The 21,420-nt window shown below is 46.8% G+C and overlaps 1 protein-coding gene and 1 long non-coding RNA gene across 3 annotated transcripts in view; one reads left to right on the top strand and one right to left on the bottom strand.

Moving 5' to 3' along the window:
* camk4 (calcium/calmodulin-dependent protein kinase IV) overlaps nucleotides 1–21,420 on the bottom strand; it is a 56,589-nt gene that overhangs the window by 34,066 nt on the left and 1,103 nt on the right. The gene's annotated exons all lie outside the window — the stretch shown is intronic.
* Nucleotides 18,578–20,972, top strand: LOC136755264 (uncharacterized). 2 transcript variants are annotated; one of them, XR_010817657.1, is made up of 4 exons: nucleotides 18,578–18,750; nucleotides 19,345–19,425; nucleotides 19,607–19,852; nucleotides 20,191–20,972. It is a non-coding gene; the product is annotated as an uncharacterized LOC136755264 (long non-coding RNA). The 2 variants fall into 2 exon arrangements; XR_010817656.1 differs by having other exon boundaries at nucleotides 18,578–19,425.

The raw sequence follows: 21,420 nt of genomic DNA, 5'->3' as shown, positions 1-21,420 counted from the left end.
GAAACGCATTATCAAATAACCTTATCAAATAGCAGCGTATACACACACAATCCATCAGGTTTCACACCTCCCGCCACCAGACTGCGCTCTTCCCAGCCCGTACATGCGCAGGTGAGAGCCCATCATAACACAGTTCTAGAGACACAGAGCTGCGTACGTCGGGAGTCGCCTGTTGAGGTACGTTTTACATAGTGATAAAATGAGAGGCTTTATATGAAATGAACGAACAAAACAATGCAATCAATAAACCTTTGTTCCGTGATAATATGAAACTCGCATAAATGCAGGTGTGCACTCGTATATCAAAACAATATCAAAACAGTTACTATGCCTTCATCGCCACCCTCATTCACTTCCTTATGTACACATTCCCTCTGTTATTCCCTCTCCTTCACAAGGGAGGCTGATTTTCCCCCATCAGCACCGACGTCCACCTCAAGCAGGACAAGCGGCCGGGGCCCACCGGGGTACAGCCACACCGCGGTCCTCACCTCGGGTGCTAAAAGGCCGTGCGTCTGTGAAAGCGACACAGAGCTGGGAACCACCGCAGAGGGGACGACCCCACAGGCTGATCTGAACTGTGACCGAGTTAAAAGAGTGAAAGAGAAAGGGAAGAACTGATGCTGTCACCGTTTGTGTAAAACCAAACAGATCTGCGTCTTGGAAACGATGCCGTAAATAGCCTCGGGTGTTCTGGTAACCAAAGCCGTTCTCCGTTGGGTACATCCAGACCTCTGGCAGGAGAAGTATAAATAGCTCTCTGTTGTATTCTCGTGGTTTAACACAATGCCCTCTCGGTCCGAGCGTGTTCAGACTTGCTGGTGTCATTCACTGTCCTTTCACCACATTGTCCGTTCACTTTCCCTTCGTGTTATTGTGCCTTCTAAATTACCAGCCAAGCATATTGCTGGCATGTTTCTATCACACAAAGCCTTTCTGTATCTGAAGGCCGATTCTTTTTCGTTTTATCTTGCTCTGGCCAAAGACAACAATCCAGATCCAATCATCCCAACATCGTATTGCCAAACATACACACAGGTGACCCACAGTGTCCAACCCACAGCAACTGTGAAATTACATTAAAAGCATAAAAACAAACTGTTTGAACATCTCGACTTTATATTTGGTTATTTTATTTTTCTTTCCGCCTCTTAAGACAGAAAAAAACACATTTCAAGCCCGAGGCCCTTAAAGAGCTTATAGAAGAGCCAGGATGGCCTGCTCTGCTTCAGCATCTCGGCACCCTCATGCTTTGTGCAGCGCGCATCTTCAAGACATTTATTTCTGTCAGCTATTCAGCAGAACACAATGCAGCAATTCAGTCAGGAAAGCTGCAACACAAAGCGGTTTGTGCGAGGCGACGTCTCCGGGGCGGTGTGCGTCAGCGCTGGGGAATAGCCGTTTCAAATCTGACTTCTCTTCCTGAAAATGTCTACATCCCCAGCTTTTTAGCTTACTTTACACCAGAGGATCTACATTCGACTCGTGTGTTTTGCTTTCCAGTTGCATATCTTATTACATGTCTAACACTCGATTGTTGGATATCTGTGTGTATGTGAGAGTGTGTGTGTGTGTGTGAGAGTGTGTGCGATCAGATTGCTATGTTGTCTGCTGTGTATCCTAGTCAAACAAAACTGACTCCTGAAAACACACAGTGGAGAATGATCAATGAGTACTAGGTTTGGGATCGGTGTTTTGCCGGTGTATTACTGTATCCCAATGGAAAAGATCATGGAAGGAACATGACAGATATGCGTTTTGAACCTACAGCGATTAAGCCAGTAAGTATCATCAACAACAACACTCGTATGCTTTTGTTAGAGTATGACGGCGTCCACACATTCCCCACTGCAGTCTCAACAACACGGCTCTGGAAATAGCCTTCAATCTACAGCACTAATAACATAACGCTTCTTCCTGCTGGACGACGGTGAGGTACAGCAGAATCTGTGATGTAGAAGATAAGGCTCCCTCTCTCTCTGCCATCTTGGGCACCAACACACAGCAAGGGATGTTGAAATGAACAGGGATGAAGGTCAAACGCGTGCCTCACAGCATCGCTAATCCTGTCTTCTCGCCCCGACTGAAGAGTCAAGGTACAATTTTTGTTTCAATGTCCTTCTGTGTACATCATGCCAGACGCAGCATCAGTTTTATACAATGGGTTGACATGCAGGGTGAGTTGTGTTGCTTTGTTGTTGCTTAAGTATGTGCATCATTGTCAAAAACATGATCCTGAGAAGTTTATGTAGCGATTTTCACCGCTTATCTTCAGAGGAATGAACATGGTTTCACTGATCAATGGGGTGGCCTGACACACGACGAACAGGACTGCATATTGAGCACAAAACAATGTTGCTCTGCTGGTGCAACTTAACAAATTGTCTATAAAGAGCAACACCTAGCCTTGTCCTTGAGGCACACCGGTCGCTTGTTCAGTTTTACTTTACAGTTTAATTCTGACACTTTCTTCGACATGAAGAGGTGTTGACCAGTGATCACCACAGTAACTGTGCAACTTTGAAAACCACAGACATGACATCACTAGTGCAACTTTTATGAAGGGCTGAAAACTCCAATAATGACCTAAAGGTTCATGGTTTATCAAAAACTAGAAGAGTTGCAGTTAGATTAAATTATCATTATAGTGTGTAGAGACAGGCCGGTTTTCCAATTACTATGAGGCAAAACAGAAAGCACTCCATATATATCTTTGTTAGTGAATATGTTCACACTAAGTTGGCCAATCGATGATATAAAATGCTGGTTCTGCAGTAGATGTGGCCGGTGTGGTCATCCCGCACACAAATGAGATTATTACAGTAGTGACTTCACAACATAATTCCACTAAAGGCAGAGGCCCCGGCCAGTTCTTTTCTAAACTGAGCGAAGCCGGACGGTTTGAGATCCCCGCAGTCTCGCCCGGCGGTATGAAGCTGTCTGACTCCTGGGGCGGAAGATGCATCAAGGGTGTTCAGTGGAGCGGATGAGGAGACAGAGATTCATACAAGCGCAGGCCTGAGTGCGAGGGCCGTTTCAGACACAGATGGGTGCGCCGACGCTCGGCACACGGTTCAGCCCCCCCCCGATGGACGCCTGCTCTGTGAGTCACAATGATAAAGCCGAGAGCCCTGTTCATCAGTGCGGGAGGCGACGCGACAGCTGTCAGGGGGACCTGGGAGCAATATAGCTGTCTGGTAAAATGGTTTAAAATGTTGATATTTATATGAACAGAAATTGGAAATACCATTTCACAGACAAATTTCCCTGTTTGTACAGTTCTGGGCTCCACACTTCAAGAAAGATATCGCTGCTCTAGAGGCAGTTCAGAGGAGAGCAACCAGACTTATTCCAGGTCTGAAGGGAAAGTCCTACTGAGAGACTGAGGACCTGAACCTTTTCACCCTGGAACAGAGGAGACTACGTGGGGACTTGATCCAAGTCTTCAAAATCATGAAAGGCATCGACCACATCAAACCAGAGGAGCTTTTCCAGATCAGCAGGGACACACGCACCCGGGGACACAAATGGAAATTGGGCTTCAAGGCATTCAAGACAGAAAACAGGAGAGACTTCTTCACACAGAGAGGCGTCACAATCTGAACAAACTCCCCAGTGATGTGGCTGAAGAGACAATTTGGGAACATTCAAAAACAGACTGGATAGGATCCTTGATCACTTAGTTATTAATGGACACCAAACGAGCACCATGGGGTGAATGGGCTCCTCTCGACTGGACACTGTCTTATGTTCTTATATAAACCTCAGATAATTCAGTTGCATTCACACTGCTCGATGTGGAAACTGACTCTTTACTCGAACATGAACATTTCATTTGGTTGGTTCAGTTTTAGTCCCGACTCACGGACACCTTCAGAAACCTGATGCTCCGCACTGGTGTAGGACCAGATTGGCAGGTCGGGAACACGTTCAGGAGCATTTCCGTGGCCCTGCAAAGCCGTACAGTAAATTTAACTTTCTTATTATGACACCAACGCCTTGGAGAAGGTGGCAGAGACACCTCTGATCGAATGTGCTATAACAGCATGTTTTGTTTCAGCCGAGTGAACTGCAGCTGCTGATTTTCAGGGGGGTTAAATGACGAGTCGCACAAAGGTAACACAGGAACAGCGTCTCGACAGTCTCCGTCTGCGTCTCATTATCGAGGGAAGAGGGAACGAGAGAAATATCCACATCTGAGAGAGCACTGAACCCACAGCTACTGAAGGACAATGTATATTAATGAAGCAAGCCCCCCCCCAAGTCAGCTTTCATGCGTGCATTTAAAATTCAGCGGGCGTCGAGAGGAGCTGCGCGGAGGAGCGGCTGTGGGCCCCGCGCTCCTCGCTCTGATCTCCTGCTGAAACGGCACGTCTCTCTCGCTGTGATCTGGGTTCCTGGTGACTGGACCGCTGCCAGGCATTAAAAAACAGACAGATCTGCAGTAAAGCGAGGGCTGGTCCTGAATCTCTATCTGCAGCATCGCGAGTGCTGAGCCGCCGTGGATGTAATCTCCCGCCCCATTCTGCCCTTATTAAGTGGGATATCGGCCTGTTGGCTGGAGCCGGAGTTACAGGGGCCTTAACAAGGAAGCGGATGAATAATAGATTAAAGACGACTCCAGCGAGGGTCCAGAGACAGCTGCAAACCCACTCTAATTTATTAATGACAGACGGGGCTCTTTTCGCCCATACAAAGTCTTAGTGTCAGATATGTATTTGGCAACTTTATTCTGTGTTAACACTCCTGAAAGACCGGGTGTTTTGACGAGGCAAATCTCAAAGAACTGGTCCACTTCCAGATGTGTCCTGAAGACAAGTCAGAAACAAGAACTACTGCTATTCATCTTATTATTAAAGCCTTTGAGGGACTGAACTCCCTCTGGTCCAATAAACTCTACTCACGAATCGTAGGTGATTATATTCATGTTACGCAAAGCCAAGAGAAAGGAAACACGCACTGCCAGTGGATCGGTTTTAAACGGAGAGGGATTCCCGAGATGCTTGTTAGAGAGGCCATTAATGGGAAATCATTCCAGTTTAGTACCTTTCGCTGGAGCCCGCGCATCTCCGTCAAACACACCCCTGTGGCCAGCCAGGCTATTTCCTAATTTCCTTTGCAATGTAAATATATAGATATGAACTGTGGCACTCTGCAATTCTCAGGTCTTTTAATTAAAAAAGTATGAAACCACCATTATTCCACCTCTTTAAGATCCCGCAGATTCTGAAGAGACAGTTTTGCCCCTGCACCCCCACCACAGTGGTCTGGGTAAGGCGTGGGGGGACACACAAGAGACTTATTGACACACAGACTACCCCCTAGGCTATATTACCTCCCCACAACTTTTAGGCACGCCGCCTCACTGCTAAACGATCAAACCCCAGCGACCGAGAACAGAAAGTGAAACGTCCTCAGATAAGACTGGGTTGAATTTCACAGATGACTCAGCCGGGGAGGGGGAATTTCTGCTGCCGCTCTTACGGGGAGATTGCAGCGCCGCGCACGCTTGTCGGTCATAGAAAACACAAACTGAGGATCGCCTCTCTGCGGGAACGTGTCCGGGCTCTCACACGGGAATGAGAGGCTGTCAGAATTCCTCAGCATCATCCCAACCGGAAGTAGCTGAGACCGAGGCCAAATACAGTCCCGGCGATGAGAAACGGGTGAAGCTGCCTTACTGTGCGGAGAGGAATCGGAGAAGACATTCGAGGGGTTAATGTGTATGTACTCTGTCACGACGGCAGATGTTAAATGCAAGTTTTGTTATAGGCTTGTGTTTAAAAAAAACTCAAACCGTTTCCTCAAATATTAAAAGCGCGCTCTAGCCGCAAAGCTAAATCAGTTCTGCGTGTTACTCTGAGTGCTCTCGGCGATTGAAGAATGGCATTTCTGTCCCTGTGTGTCTGTGTGAACAAGGTCACTGTCTCACTGTCTCACTGTGCTACGGTACTGAGCTATAGTTCAACCCTGATACCTAGAGGAACAGAGTCTGATAAGAACCAGTTTTCACCAGCAATTTGGGCTTGATACATTGTACATATGCCTTAATCCTCCCCGGTTTGACTATATATGTATCTTCCTGAGCAGTTGTCAGGCAGAAACCGAACCTCCACTCATCACGGGACAGACATGTGAGCCTGTTATCTGTCTCTCCTGTCTGGTCAGCATAAAAGTGCCTGTAGTTTGTAACTTCTCTAAGACTGTTCTTCAGATTGCCTCTCGAACCTCTTCCTTGCAGCTGCTTGTAATAAAAAATGTCTCTGGATTTCTGCGACTCTTCTGCGATTAAATCTGCTCTGGGTGGAAAATACACTCCTTTCTTCCCTTCGTCCTTTTCGTTTCTCACTCTCCCCTGTGGAAGGTGCCGAAGGTCTCTGACTCCCATGTCTCGGGAGTCCGTAGCGTCAGCCTCCTCACCGTGCATTTGTATTTAGGTCACATAGTAACATGCTCCACAACAGATGCTGGCTTTACGTTCAATTTAGCTGCTGCTCTGCGGGTGGCTGCGCCCGGGCAACTGTCACAAATACAGCGTCACAAACGAGTGATGGGCATATATTATCGTAATTTAAGAAATAGGGATTTTCTTCTTCTTCTTCTTTATAAACCCTGCCGGCATATAATAGCTCCCTAATACAGCTGTTAGCAAGTGCCTCGGCCGCTGCGCAGGTTGCATAATTGAGTTCTGGCCATTTGATCAATTGCCTATTGACTGAACTGAGGATTGAGTTCTCCGGATGAGGAAACCCATCTCCCTGTCATGTTGAGTTAATCGTCAGATCACTTTTAAACAAAACGGAGCTGGCTCCAAAGATGTTATGCATTCGATACACATCAGAGGAAAGCCCACATGCCTGACAGCTTCCTCCCTAACCGGCTGGAGCCGGAGGGAACACACCGCTTCCAGAACACGGTTCTGGCCTGGGTTGGTCGCAGGCATGTCTATACTGTATTTTTATAAAGATTTAACATCTAAGATATAAAACATTTTCATAAAGTAAGGGGAGTAACGTTGACATGGCAGGCCTCCACGCCACAGATGTGAAGTTTGAGTTTGACAGCCCTCACCACAAACCCTTACGAAGCCCGGCTGATCCCGGAAAAGCTCTCTAATTTAAGACCGTTTTCTGTAACATCTCTCATTGGATTTAACAACACAAGCTCTGGATATTTCACACTGCCAGCGCAGACATCCTGCACGTGGAGAAGACCGAACCAGATCTCCATCACAGCTACTTCTCAGAGGAATAAACTTCGGAAGTTTGATGCAGCGGTCACCTAAAAATCTAATTAATTTCAGTCCCGTGAGAAATCAGGCTCTGCATAGAGGACTATTAATAAACCAGAAATCCTTCGGCAATCCGGAGTGTGGTGGAGCTGTATTGCACAGGTGCCGGCCTCAAAAAAAGCTCTGTGGTTGCCAAAGCCTGGCTGCGGGGCTTATGTTTAAGACCTGTGTGTGGGAGGCGGCGAGAGAAATCATTTTCGGAGGCCTACTGCTAAAACAATGAAACGACACCCAAATCTCAATCAATACCGCATCCTGTTTTGTTAACCACCTGCTGTGTGGACAGGCTTCAACTCTTTGACCTTTACCATTTAGATCCAATAATTTAGGCTTTGGGGAAAGCCTTTCTTCTTTTATTACTGCATCTCAGCCAGGTTGTTGCAGTGACTGAGAGGGAAGGGAACAGGACACGCAAAATGTTTGATACAACAAACTGGCAGCTGGGAAAGGCCACTGTGATGCGTTTAGTCCAGGCTGGGCCGTTTACCAGCCGGCCCCTTTTTCTACAGCATTCACGAGTCAGGTTTTAAAGGGATGGCAAGCCGTGTCCCCATCACATCCTCTGGACTATTGCTGCTCTTCAAAGTTATTGGCCTTCAAACACCAAAACTGAGTTAATAAGTTACAGAGCCAAGCGAAGTACAGCACAATACAGCCAAGCCAACCAGGTGTGCGGTTATAACGGCGTGCGTTACTCTTTAAAAACGTTGCTGTGTGCCTGAGTTGGGCCGCCCACAATCTCTCTTCACACTCGTTAGACCCTGGAGGGGTTGAATGTGTATTGGATGGAAGGGGGAAAGATTTGTGACTAGGGCCTTTGTTTAGATATTTTGTTTATTACGTTTACACAAGCAAGATATGAATGAATACTAGCGGCACTTTGACACACATGTACTGGTTTTGTTAATGCTCCAGTGATTTTTCAGGAACACTGTGACTAAGACTAGTAAGCATTGGCACACACATCACATTGCAATCATTTCAAACTAATGTAATTTTCTGACATTTTACCGGAGACGGGAACATTCACGGACCGCCCAGGAGCTCAGTCTGATTTCGGTGGCGTCTGGCAAATGCGTTTAACTGTCTCTGCTGCTGACAGACAGAGCCCGGCCGCGGAGACAGTTAAACGCATTTGCCAGATCCGCGGCCTGCGCTACACAGCTGCTCGGACGACATCACTCAGGACAATTCAGCCATACGGAAGATTAATGTATAGATGAACAGTGCAGGCCGAAAATACATCTGGGGAGAGGATTATGAAATGCAAGAGCTTCCCTTCCGGAAATTACACTGCGATCCCACTGATGACATCACAGGCAAATTACATTGCCATGATTTCCTGCTCACTCAACCCCCGGAGGGTCGGACGGCCGTTGTGTAATATTGCAGCCATCAGGCACGGCTGAACTCCTCGTCAGACGTGATTGATTCAGCCCCTGCTAATTAGGCGCGTTTGCTCATTAACGGGTGTCAGCCCTCTTTGGAAACGATCCATGCGGACGTCCGGCAGCCTGGCGACTTCTATACATTGTCCACGTTTTCCATTGAAAACGCTCCCATCCACAAAGGCCCAGTCAGCGCCGGAGGACTCGTGTCGCATTGTGTGATTAACGCAACCAGTGACAAACGGAAACCTGTGTGTTGTCCCTATTCACAGACTAATCATGCATTGATCCAGAGAGCACGACACACACACAGAAATCCATAAAGCCACAGAGGAACAACATTCCTGAAAGCCTTCTGTTCGTGTCAAGATCGGCGGTGCATTCCCGTCTGCCTGTGTGTCACCACTAACACGCCAGGGTGTCACAAAGAGGCTCTCGTTTGTGACATCACCAGGGAACGGGAGATGAAAGCTGGGATATTAATGCGCTCTATTATTCTGGAGAACGGGCACCGCACTCTCGATAGCGAGGGCAGCACGACAGCCCACAGGCTTACAGCAGCCTTTACATTTGCATACACAGAGACAAATAAAAACATTCAATAACATCAAACATTCTGCACCAAATAGGGACACTGCTTTTTTAATAAATGTAAATGCAGAGCCTACAGTGTCAAGGGCTATTCAAATTATTCTTAATATGTGGGCTCGGGCACATATGCTCCTACGTTTATCCCACAGCCAATCTTATACATCATGTTCATCGAGGTTTTTGCTGTCAAATGCAGCCCAGAAATATCAAAAGGCACTCAGACAGAACAGAAACTGGGTTCAGAGGTGGAAACATATCCATCGCATGTGAGAAAAACACTAAGCGAATGAGCGACACTGAGGTGACGAGAATTGTAATTAAAAATGCCGCGAGAGTGCAGTTGCATTACGGTCGGTATGATCCCACCGTGTTGTGCTGAAAGAAGAAGAGCCCCCAGCACTGTCCCACCCATGCAGGAAACACCAGAGTTGAAGCCGGTATCATTACACTCCTCTTGCCAGCTGCATCGTGTAGCGACACTAGATTGCAAATTGCCTGTTTGACCGAGGCATCGTCTGCAATCCCGAGAGGATGGAAACAAAGTGTTCAGAGTTCTACCCCCCCCCCCCGACACACACGAACACACACACACACAGCGAGACACAGAGAGACACAAAGGGACACAAATACACAAAGAGACACACACACACAGATGCACAGAGAGGCACAGAAGGACACAGAGACACACACACAGAGACTCACAGAGGGACACAGAGGGAGGGACACAGAGACTCATAGAGGGACACAGAGGGACACACAGAGGGACACACAGGGTCATTATGAAGTACACTAGGGTGATTGGAGCGCATCGTGACCTTGACGAAGTCTCAAACTGAAGTAAATTTGATGGTCACCCACACTAGAAATACCGGGGGCCGATGACCTCCCAGGTATGGAGACCGTGGGAGAGAAACCCAGTCGTCTCCTCCATTCCTCCGTGACCGATCTCACCAAGCAAGGGCAGACTTTCCTTTGCCAGGGGCCCGATATTCAATAGAGACTGACTGATTGATATCCGCACTGTACGTTTGCTTTCAATCTCTCCCATCTGAGAGTGGCAACAACAATCAGTTGAACGAGGGAGAGCAGAACGAAGAGAGCGAAGAGTTGAGCGGTTTCAAAAGCACTTCAGATTCTGCGAAGGCCACGGCACGATATCTTCTTTGTCCCGACGCCATTAACAGCGGCGGGGGACGTTTACAGCAGGTTTCACAGGATCGGTGATTCACTACCTCTAAAGAAGGGCTGTTTTGGACAAGTACACCTGCAGCCGCTGATAAAAAGGAGCCGACGAGGCTGGACGGCGCTCGGTATAGTGAGGAATTTCTGCAGTATTTCAATAGTAGACCCGACCGCTGCGCCGAACAACTGCAGTGATGCTTGTGAACCCGATCCGCACTTCTAATACTGATGAAGTGAAGTGCAAACAAGAATAGAGAGGCCATGCTTCATCTCTCCTGCTGGCCACAGACGTGATTTACTCTTTTAGAGAACATCCTCTAATCTCCCAATTACAGCTTTCTATTTTAGACCAAATCACCGAAATAATGAATTAAAGACAACAATTTATACTTTTGTAGTTGAAGACCACTGTATCAACACCCTTCATTAAAAATGTAATGATATTTGGAAATTAATTTTGTTTAATAAGTATCATTCTTTAGACTTTCAGGTGTTGTGACTGAACATGTGGGGTGCGCAATTAACTGGTAATTTAAACTAATCACCTGAACACATTCCTGCTTCATTGAGCTTTTACTTTTTAAATATTTCCTTCAGCCGTCTGCCCAATGAATGTGTATTTATTTTCGACTCAGAAACAGCCCTGCTCTGTATTTCACCCGATTATTCTGTTGGGGTTGTGCAAATAATATGAAAGGAATTGATTATTGATGTGGTCCTCCATTTCCACGACCCCAATACATAGTACAGTGAATTGATGCACCGAATTAAATCCCTGTCCGGAGACTACTATCCTTAACGCTGATTGGATATCGAACCTAAGAATGACTATCGATTGGCTATCGGTCAAAAAACATCACAATGCGGAGCAACTCCCGAATATTTAGAAAAGCACAAGCAACCTACCGGGCATCAACAATTACTGTACGATAATAATAATATAATAATAATAATATTCTGCAAGAGAAGAGTCTGGATTGGCGTCATTAGTGGGCAGTTTGCCAAAGCGAGTTTGTCTTTTAAAGAACATCGGGTACATTTGCTGGCTAGATGCATTGCCCCCACAATTGTAAAGTAAGGACAAACCATCCTGCTCACAATCAACGAACAATCCTGAGAGAAAGCATATAAAAATATATATAAACACCGTGGCGGCAGAGAGATCTCAAGGTAAACAGTCTGTCAGGCCTAATTCATCACTTAGCAGATGCTGCATTTAAATAAAGCGTTCAGATACCATTTTGTGTAAAGAGTCACTCTGCCTCAAACTACTTTGAAGTGTCAGACTCCGAGACGTCTCTGCAGCGCGGACGGGTGAGAGCGTCATAAGTGTGTCGTGCTCGGGGGTTCGACGCGTCGCTCTCCCACAAAGGGACCAACGAATCAAAGGGCTTGGTCCCACGCCGGCGCTCCCCTGCAGAGGAGGACGCAACCGTCTCCTCTCTGTTATTGCGACCATTTCTTTGTCCACGAAGATCAAAACGCCAGAACTGAAAATGGATGCAGAAGCAATACTTGTATGGAAAACGGGGGGATTCTGTAGATATTGAGGGCAGATTTCCTGAACCAGAAACAAAATAAACGAGGGGAGCTTGTTTTTCTTTGAGTGTATTTTCATCATTTCATCTTCTGTGTGTAGAGTGAGTTTAATAGATATGGAAAATATGGCAGATATAGATGAGTTTTATGTGCAGAACAGGCTGCTATGAGTCTCAGATTGGGTCTGGAATGAATCACACGAAACTGGCTACTAAAATCTCACTTTTGGGATTTTTTCTGTCCAAGAACAGAGAGACACAACGCGCATTCTTGCCGAGTCCCCCTGTAACATGCATGCACAGACAAACGTTATCACAGCATTAGAGATTGCACTAGAACCGGCTCCCAGCTTGACGCCGATGCTGATTTATTGCACTCGCAATGTCTTATGACACGGTGTGCCTGAATGTCACCGTTTAATTCAACTGGCATCATCCAACCAACTGTAACAAGTACAAGCCAAGGACTTCTCCCAGGATCAACTGGTGACGTTCCTGCAGAAAACAGACACAGACACACACACACACACACACACAGACAAGAGCTGGAGAACTGCCGTGTCGTTAACGCCTCAAACGGCTCTGTTCTGACACCGTGGAAATGACTACAGCAATACTAACATTATCTGTCAGAGGTATCGGTTCAGCATTTGCTTTCTAGTGCTTGCTACTGTGCAGACACACACTCTGATGCACGAAACCTTTACGCTCGTGGGGAATTTATCATCGCAGTTCAGCGTGAAATTAGCTTCGCTCAGCTCACAAACTCTCAATTTGTGATATCCTTTTTTTCCCCACGTAAACTCGAAAGGAATGCAATGTCAAGTTCGTGCTGCTGCATCTGCATGAGTTAAGAATAAGATTTTGTCATATTAAATAATAATACTAATAATAATCCGGGTTGATTCTCGTCCCCTGACGTTCGTAAACAAGGTCACACATATTTCCAGATATCAGAGGAAGAACCAGTCATGTTTGGCAACAATAATCTGACAACACAATCGATGATGAATTGGCGTTTCCTGTCAGGTCCTGCTGATGGGTAAGTATGAACAAACATTTGAACAGATTCTCTTAATGGAGTATTGACTGCGGCACAAACTCTTCTGTAAGGTGTGTGTTTACTAACCGAGCATAATGTCCCAGAGACAGTGTTTTTTCTTTCCCACTGATACAGACGGGTGACAAATTAAAGGAAAAACCAACACAAAGTGTCTCAGTGAGGTCTTGGGCACCACGAGCCCCAGAACAGCTTCAATGCTCTTGGCACAGTTTCTACGAGTCTCTGGACTCTACTGGAGGGATGGACACCATTCTTCCAAAAGATATTCCCTCATTTGGGGTTTTGATGATGGTGGTGGAGAGCGCTGTCTAACACGTCGGTCCAGAATCTCCCACAGGTGTTCAATTGGGTTGAGATCTGGTGACTGTGAAGGCCATAGCATATGAGTCACATCATTTTCATCCTCATCACACCATTCAGTGACCCTCGTGCCCTGTGGATGGGCATTGTCATCCTGGAAGAGACACTCCCATCAGGATAGAAATGCGTCACCATAGGATAAAGGTGATCACTCAGAATAACTGTGTCATGATTTGCAGTGACCCTTCCCTCTAAGGAGACAAGACCCAAACCATGCCAGGAAAATGCCCCCCACAGCATAACAGAGCCTCCGGACCCCCTCACTGTAGGGGTCCAGCAGTCAGGCCTGTCCCGTTGTCTTGGTGTCCCACACATGCACTCGCCCACTTGTCCAGAACACGAGCCTGCTCAGCATTTGTACACATGCCACAGAGCATGAGAGGATGTTAATTGCTTAATTGTATCCTCCAGTACACCTGTTTGGAGGCTTCTGCATTCGCTATGTTCCTCAACTCATTTACTCAGATTCTTCCTTTAATTTGTCACCCGTCGGTAGTTGTATAATTGCAATTAAGGGAAACTATAGCAGCTTGCCCCCTTCCTTAGGTTATGAAATTACACATCACCAATAACGCAATAACACAAGTACTACTGTGCAGGAATTAGTTCACTGGGGTTGCGGTACATTTTCTACATCCTGTCTTGCTGTTACCAGGAGAGAGTTTGGGTTTGCATGAGAGATCGGCTTGTTTGTTAGCTTGTCCTGTATTCCAATTAGATATGCTTATGCCCTCCAATCAAAGCATTAGGAGCTTCTTTTATTTCCAGGCGGAATAGATAAACTTATTGACACTTTGCAAACATTTGCCCGATTGCACTGGCAGCCTGTGCTGTGAGCGCCAGCTTCTTCACAGCATTTTGTAAGACATGTCGGTTCACAGTCCGAGTGTTGTGGAAACTTTGCGTGGTACCGTATTGGATCCAACCCCTCGTGCCGGACAGAGCGGAGCGAATCACAGCCTGGGCTTTGGCAGAAGCAGAGGCCGAGGAAATGATCTGAGGTGAAGATTGAGCACATTTAGACTGAAAACAGAAACATAATTTTATGTAAAACATTATTTGTTAGTTTATATTAATGTTGTGCATCTGAGTCAAGTCCACGGCCAAAACCGATCATATTTGGATTTTTAATAGCATCTACGAGGGAAATCATCAGTAACTCTGCTGCTATGAAATGTACACTTGAAGGCCCAGGGCACGAGGGGTTAATATTGAGCGGCGCGATGCGGCCCCGTGGCTTCAGATGGGCCAGTTCCAGCACACTGACTGAAGGCACGAGAGTCCACTTCCTCCGCTCCGTGATCGGTCCTGATGCGGCTGCTGGCCCCGCCCCCTCATCAATAACCTCCGGTCTCCATGGTTACCTCTGTATCAGGAGCCGGCGAGTCTGGATTCTGTTCATCTGGCGTCCCTGCAACTCATTACGGGCCATGAAGATAATCCAACACACACACACACACACACTCACACACTCTCACACACACACACACACACTCACACACTCTCACACACACACACTCACACACTCTCACACACACACACACACACTCACACACTCTCACACACACACACACACACACACACACACACACACACACACACTCACACACTCTCACACACACACACACACACACACACACACTCACACACTCTCACACACACACTCACACACACACACTCACACACACTCACACACTCTCACACACACACACACACACACACACTCACACACTCTCACACACACACACACACACACACTCTCACACACACACACACACTCACACACTCTCACACACACACTCACACACACACTCACACTCACACACACACTCACACATACAGACACACACACACTCACACACACACACACTCACACACACACTCACACACTCTCACACACACTCACACACACACACACTCACACACACACACTCACACACACACTCACACACTCTCACACACACACACACACACACTCACACACACACACACACACACACACACAGACACACACTCACTCACACACACACACACACACACACACTCTCACACACACACATACAGACACACACACACACACACACACACTCACACACACACACATACAGACACACACACTCACACACACACATACAGACACACACTCACACACACACTCTCACACACACACATACAGACACACACACTCACACACACACACATACAGACACACACACTCACACACACTCACACACTCTCACACACTCTCACACACACACACACTCACACACACACTCACACACACACATACAGACACACACTCACACACACACTCACTCACACACACACACACACACATACAGACACACACACACTCACACACTCACTCACACACACACACACACACACACATACAGACACACACACACACACACTCACACACACACATACAGACACACACACACACACACACACATACAGACACACTCACACACACATACTCACTCACACACACTCTCTCTCTCTCACACACACACACACACACACACTCTCACACACACACACACACACACACACTCACACATACAGACACACTCACACACACACTCACACAGACAGACACACACACACACACACTCACACACACATACTCACTCACACACTCTCTCTCTCTCACACACACACACACGCACGCACACACACACACACAATCACACACACACACACTCTCACACACTCACGCACACACACACACACACACACACAATCACACACACACACACACACACACAGATACATTCTCTCTTGCTCACACATACACTCTCGCTCACACATATATACAGACACTCCGCACACACAGACACAGTCACAATCACACAAAGGCAAACACACATAAACTCTCACACACATACAGACACACACACACGCTCTCTCTCTCTCTCTGTCTTCCACACACCCAGTCAGACTCTCACACACACAGAGACACACACCCCCCACACACACATGCACACACACACCCCCACCCACGCACACTCACACACACACTGTATCTGCCGTGTCGCATAATCAATCAAGTAAAGTAAAACAGTGGAAACATTGGCTAATTGTGCAAATGCATTAAGAGAGATTCCAGCTGTCACTTAGCGGCCCTGATTGTGTCGTCGCACAACTCCCACAATGCCGAGCACATCTCAGGAGAGAAAGCCTGGCTGCCCAGATGCTTCGTATCAATGCGGATTTATGCTTTTTCCATTTCGATGTCATTTACCAAATACGTACATATTTTTCCCCCTTTGACTGAGGCGCAAATATTACGGTGAAGGACGTTGGGGGACGTCTTATTGTATTTTATTTGATCTGACATTTCATATCGCTCTGATAAAGGAACCAGAACCTCTTCAAGAGATAACATACGGGTGGGGGGGACAGAGTGGACACTCGAAGTCACTAAGGAAAGAACTTGAGAATAAAAACACTGCAGACGTGACAGTGCAGTGTGTTGGGGGCAAATGTTTTGCAGGTTATCTAAGATATTTCATGGGAGACGACCTTTTTAAAGTGGATCGACTGGGAGCTGACGAATTCATGCATTTCATAGAAGGAAGGGATTCCCTTCAAAAAGCAACGCAACTGGACTGGAGCAGATAATACTGAGGTGTGAGTTTTACGGTCCTTGTTTTAGTGGTGGAAAAAATGTCTGAGATCATAAGTCATTCGATTTTTATTTTATAAATATCCTACGAGAGCCGCAGCTGCGTTTCCTAACGGAGACATGAGATATGAGTGCAGGTCTGCTTTTATACCTTGAAACATGGCGACAACCCCCACTGCATCATTCAGAAAATGTAAACCGGTCTCGGAGAAGGCTTAACACAATAAGGTGGCACTTTCTCCTGCTTCCCTGCAGCTTTAAAGTGGCCCAAACATCTGTCAATCCTGTTGGTGCCAGCGGTTACCTTCCACTGTCACAGCAGCCCTGATACTGAAGACTAATTAATTAAAACTACAAAAGTGTCTGATGCAGGTTAATCCTCGACAAAAGCACAGGTTTTATCACGCTCTGAGACAGACCACAACATCTTAAAGGTGTCTGGATCTTAAACTCAAGTGTAATGGACGAATACACATGAATGATACCCGGGCCGCGGAAGTGCTAATTGGTTCAGCTACCTGCACTATTAATACACAAGTATTCCTATACACCGTGCACTTCCAAAAATATCACAACAACGTCACAATCAAGTGTGTGTGTGTTTTAATCTTGCTCACAAGGATATGACAAAAAAAACGGATCCACAGACATAAAAGATTTCATCCAGAATCCAGAGAATAATAAGCAGTCATCGAGGGGGGAATTGGACCTAATTATAACGATAATTATACAACCTCTGTTAGCTTTTCCTCATTTGCATGCCGCCTATTTAAAATTCTGTGATTTCTTTTCCTCCCTCTGCTCAACTGAGAGCCGATACAGCAATGCTGAGTAAAGCAATCACCGGCTGGGCTGAACACACCGATGGTGGCAGGAGCGTAAGGCGCATATCGCACACCTCCCGTCTCACAACGCACACCGAGACAGACACATTCAGCCCAGCCTGCAGCAGCCACACAAACAAAGGTCTTTGGTCTTGGCTAAAACTAGAGCAATGGGACTAAAATTTTGTAATTATGTATTCATCTCACCTGATTAGTGCCACACTGAGATTCCCTTCGCTGATTAACATCGGGAATCTACAAAACTGATGTCAATGCTGGTGTGTTAGCAAAACGGATGAATTCAGTCCATTTTTGCATCTGAGACGCAAGAAAAACTGATTTCCAAATCAAGATGAATCCATCTCTGCTCTGGCAAGAAATAACCCCAATGTGAACAAAGATGCTTCTAAAAATAGGCCGTTCACATCTGTTCACAGTGTCTGTAGTGAACTCGCACGCGGGTTTCCAGCACTAGTTTTCTTTAAGGTGCTATTTACAAAAGGCTGCTTGTGCAACACTCGCTGTAGCGGCTGTCATATAGCAACCAAGAGCTGTCGGAACAAGATGTCAAGTGCGAGCTAATATCTAATCAGGCCAGCTGAGCAGAGGAAGGCAAACACTCACTTCTGTGCAGCTATTCGAGACAAGCACGTGCAGCACCAAAATACACTGAAGCCACAGAGATCATTAACAGTGTGTTATTGCATAATACTGTAATCTGCCCTTAGTGAGCCACAGCGGCGACAGCTATTTACAGCACAGGACTGAAGATCGTATTTGTGAACTTCTGTCGTTTGTCAAAGCCTGCAGTTCCACAGGGGCCCAGAGAACCTAGAAGACAATCTTTATCATATTCAACCGACTGAACTCCTACGGATGTGCGTAAGTGGTTATTATTACTATATTTCTTACTGGACACTATTTATACAGCTGGGTTTGTAGTGGTGCATTCTGAGTATAGCACCTTACTGAAGAGTACAACAGCAGTGCCCCCCACCTGGGACTGAACTCTGAATTAATTAAGAGTACAGTTCATGAGGGGAAAGATCCCAGAGAAACGTCAGACAACGCAATGCAATGCCAGTCCACGATGGCAGCTTTTCCTTCTACCCATACACTAGCAAGTGGCCAGGAGTCTGGACTTTATTTTTAAATGTGGACCATGGTTTGTTAGCCTGCTTTTAAATGTTGTCTTTTTCAATTTTTTGTTATCATAAGAAAGTGTCCAATCGAGTGGCCTGCATTTCAAAATCACTACAGAAAAGAAGCCGCCATTGTGTGCGATTCTGTAGAGAAATGGTCGTTCAGTGAGGCGGCAGTTACAGGTGAAACACAGAGCTTCTCCTGCTTTATTCAGGGACGCCTGGGAATCATCTCAAAGCCCAGAACACACAGTTCAATCCAATCAGGCTAATGATTTAACAGTCTGCTGCGGGAGACAGCGAATACCGTTTCTACCCCTTTTATTTCCCCGAGGTGCCAGTGAAGCTGATGAGACCAAGTGTGAGAGTTTAGAAGAACAGCCTCCAGGACCCGTCTGCTGAGAAGCGTAAAAAGGTAAAAGGCATTAGCGCACAAAAAGGTGACAACATCGCTATAAGAATGGATACAGCTAAACTGCAAGAGAAGAGGAGGATTTAGGTCCGCAGATCAAAGTTTGCCCCTGATCCCACTGACAGCAGCTCATTTACATAGGGAGAGTAAACACCACTAATGCTCTGATTGATGTTTTCTGCAGGCCGAGCGTTTCAAGCTGCTTTCCTATCAGATGAGAGCTGGGGGGGGCGCACTAATGAGCAGAGCTGTGGCGTGCGCAACGAGCCGCCCCCCATCTGAGGCCGGGCCACATGCAAACATGCGACAGAGAGCGGATTCCCCCTACAACATAATCACTCAGGATCAGATTTACGCGACTCCGCTTGGCCTGAACCCAGCCAGCACTTTCGCACCGTGTGCTGGAGCGGCCTGTGGGACAGCGGGGCGGGTAAGGACACTGTGGCAGTCTCGCTAATGCATTTCCCGTCTTTTTCGGCTTCATCAGCCCCTCCCATGGCTTAACAGAGTCTTTTATGCCGTCACACAAAGTAGACTGTAGCTGATCTTGTTTTGTTTGTTTCAATGCCGTTTTTTCAGTTACTCTGGGACAGCCACACTGTAACACTGATACATTCATTCATTTCAATTCATACATTGGCAATCCAACCTCTTTCTCGACACATTACAGGAGTGTGATTTTGGAGCGTCATGCAGGCGAGGCGTCCGTTACTACCCAATCCCCCCAGGAACACACAGAAAATGTCATGTCGTTTGTCTGGTCAACAGAGCCGGCGTCCCGTCGACAGACAGTGCTCAGAGGAGGACTGGCAGAATAAAAACCGTGCTAATAGGGAGAGGTCCCATCCCCCCGCTATCCTTTACAGCACTTCACTCATTGCAGCGAGATTGCAGCACAGCAAGAGCAAGCGTCGGCGTCTGTCAGCGGGGAAATGTTCACTGAGGTTTCATGTGCTTCAGAGCGAGACACAGGGAAACACGGCCGCCAGGCGCCAGCGATGGCACGCAGCGTCCGTCACGACAGTAGCCAGACCGGGTCCACGACGCAGACGGGAGAAACACAGCCCAGCATCACCCGAGAGGACCTCCGAGATCATGCGCTTTGGTGCTAACCGTGCCTGTGAGCAAACATCATTACCCAACAGAGAGCCAAGGCACAGCGAGACACGCGGAGAAGGGGTCTCTTCAGGACAGATTTATCTGCCTGATCTTCAAATTGTTATGTCATAATAACAATAACAATAATCATGCCATCTCTCGTAGACACCCTTCCAAAGAAAAAGCCTGTTCGGCTACAGCTCACAGCCCGCCACTAATCGACTTCATATTAAACGGTTGAATGAATACCTGGGAACCAGAGTGGGTGTCGTGTGTCTCTGTCTGTGGGAACCCTGGGTAATTCACTATGCCCTTTCAGTGAGACAATTCTCTTAATCATAGTAATCACCAGTAACAGCCATAACAACAGGGTATTTAATCAGCACTGAACACTGAAGACAAGCCCACTGGCAACAAGAGAGGAAGCACTGTAATAAATAGCGCTGTGTATACGTTTGGCTCCACTGCTTGTCTGTTTCTGTTGTACAGGGCGGTGGGGTACTAAGGTAACTATTTATTGTTCTACTTATGAGTGAAGTTCTAGGAGTTCCTGACAATCTATGAAGATAAATATTGTCTTTGTCGCTGAGGAGGAAGAAATACACTAAACCTATGCGTGTGGGAAAACACTTCAGCACAGAGCAGGCGAGATGTGGCACCTGGACACAGCCTCGATGCTGCACTGTGGGTTTCTTGCACTGTGCTAAGGGCACATGAAAACTGCGCTGCTTTCGATCAAGAAAAGCGCAATCCAGGGCTGCGCGCTCGGCTCAGGAAGCTGTGGTCTCCGAGTCAAACTGCGCAGTGCTGACAGACGTGTGCAGGGCTGCATGTGAGAGACTGATCAACAGCCTGTCTCTGTGTGTCTATCGGTGTGTTCAGCACAGCAGTCCTCCACAA

The sequence above is a fragment of the Amia ocellicauda genome, chromosome 8 (assembly GCF_036373705.1).
Source record: "Amia ocellicauda isolate fAmiCal2 chromosome 8, fAmiCal2.hap1, whole genome shotgun sequence".
Classification (NCBI taxonomy): domain Eukaryota; kingdom Metazoa; phylum Chordata; class Actinopteri; order Amiiformes; family Amiidae; genus Amia; species Amia ocellicauda.
Note: the sequence above shows the minus strand (reverse complement) of the source record. Positions and strands in the feature narration are given on the sequence as shown.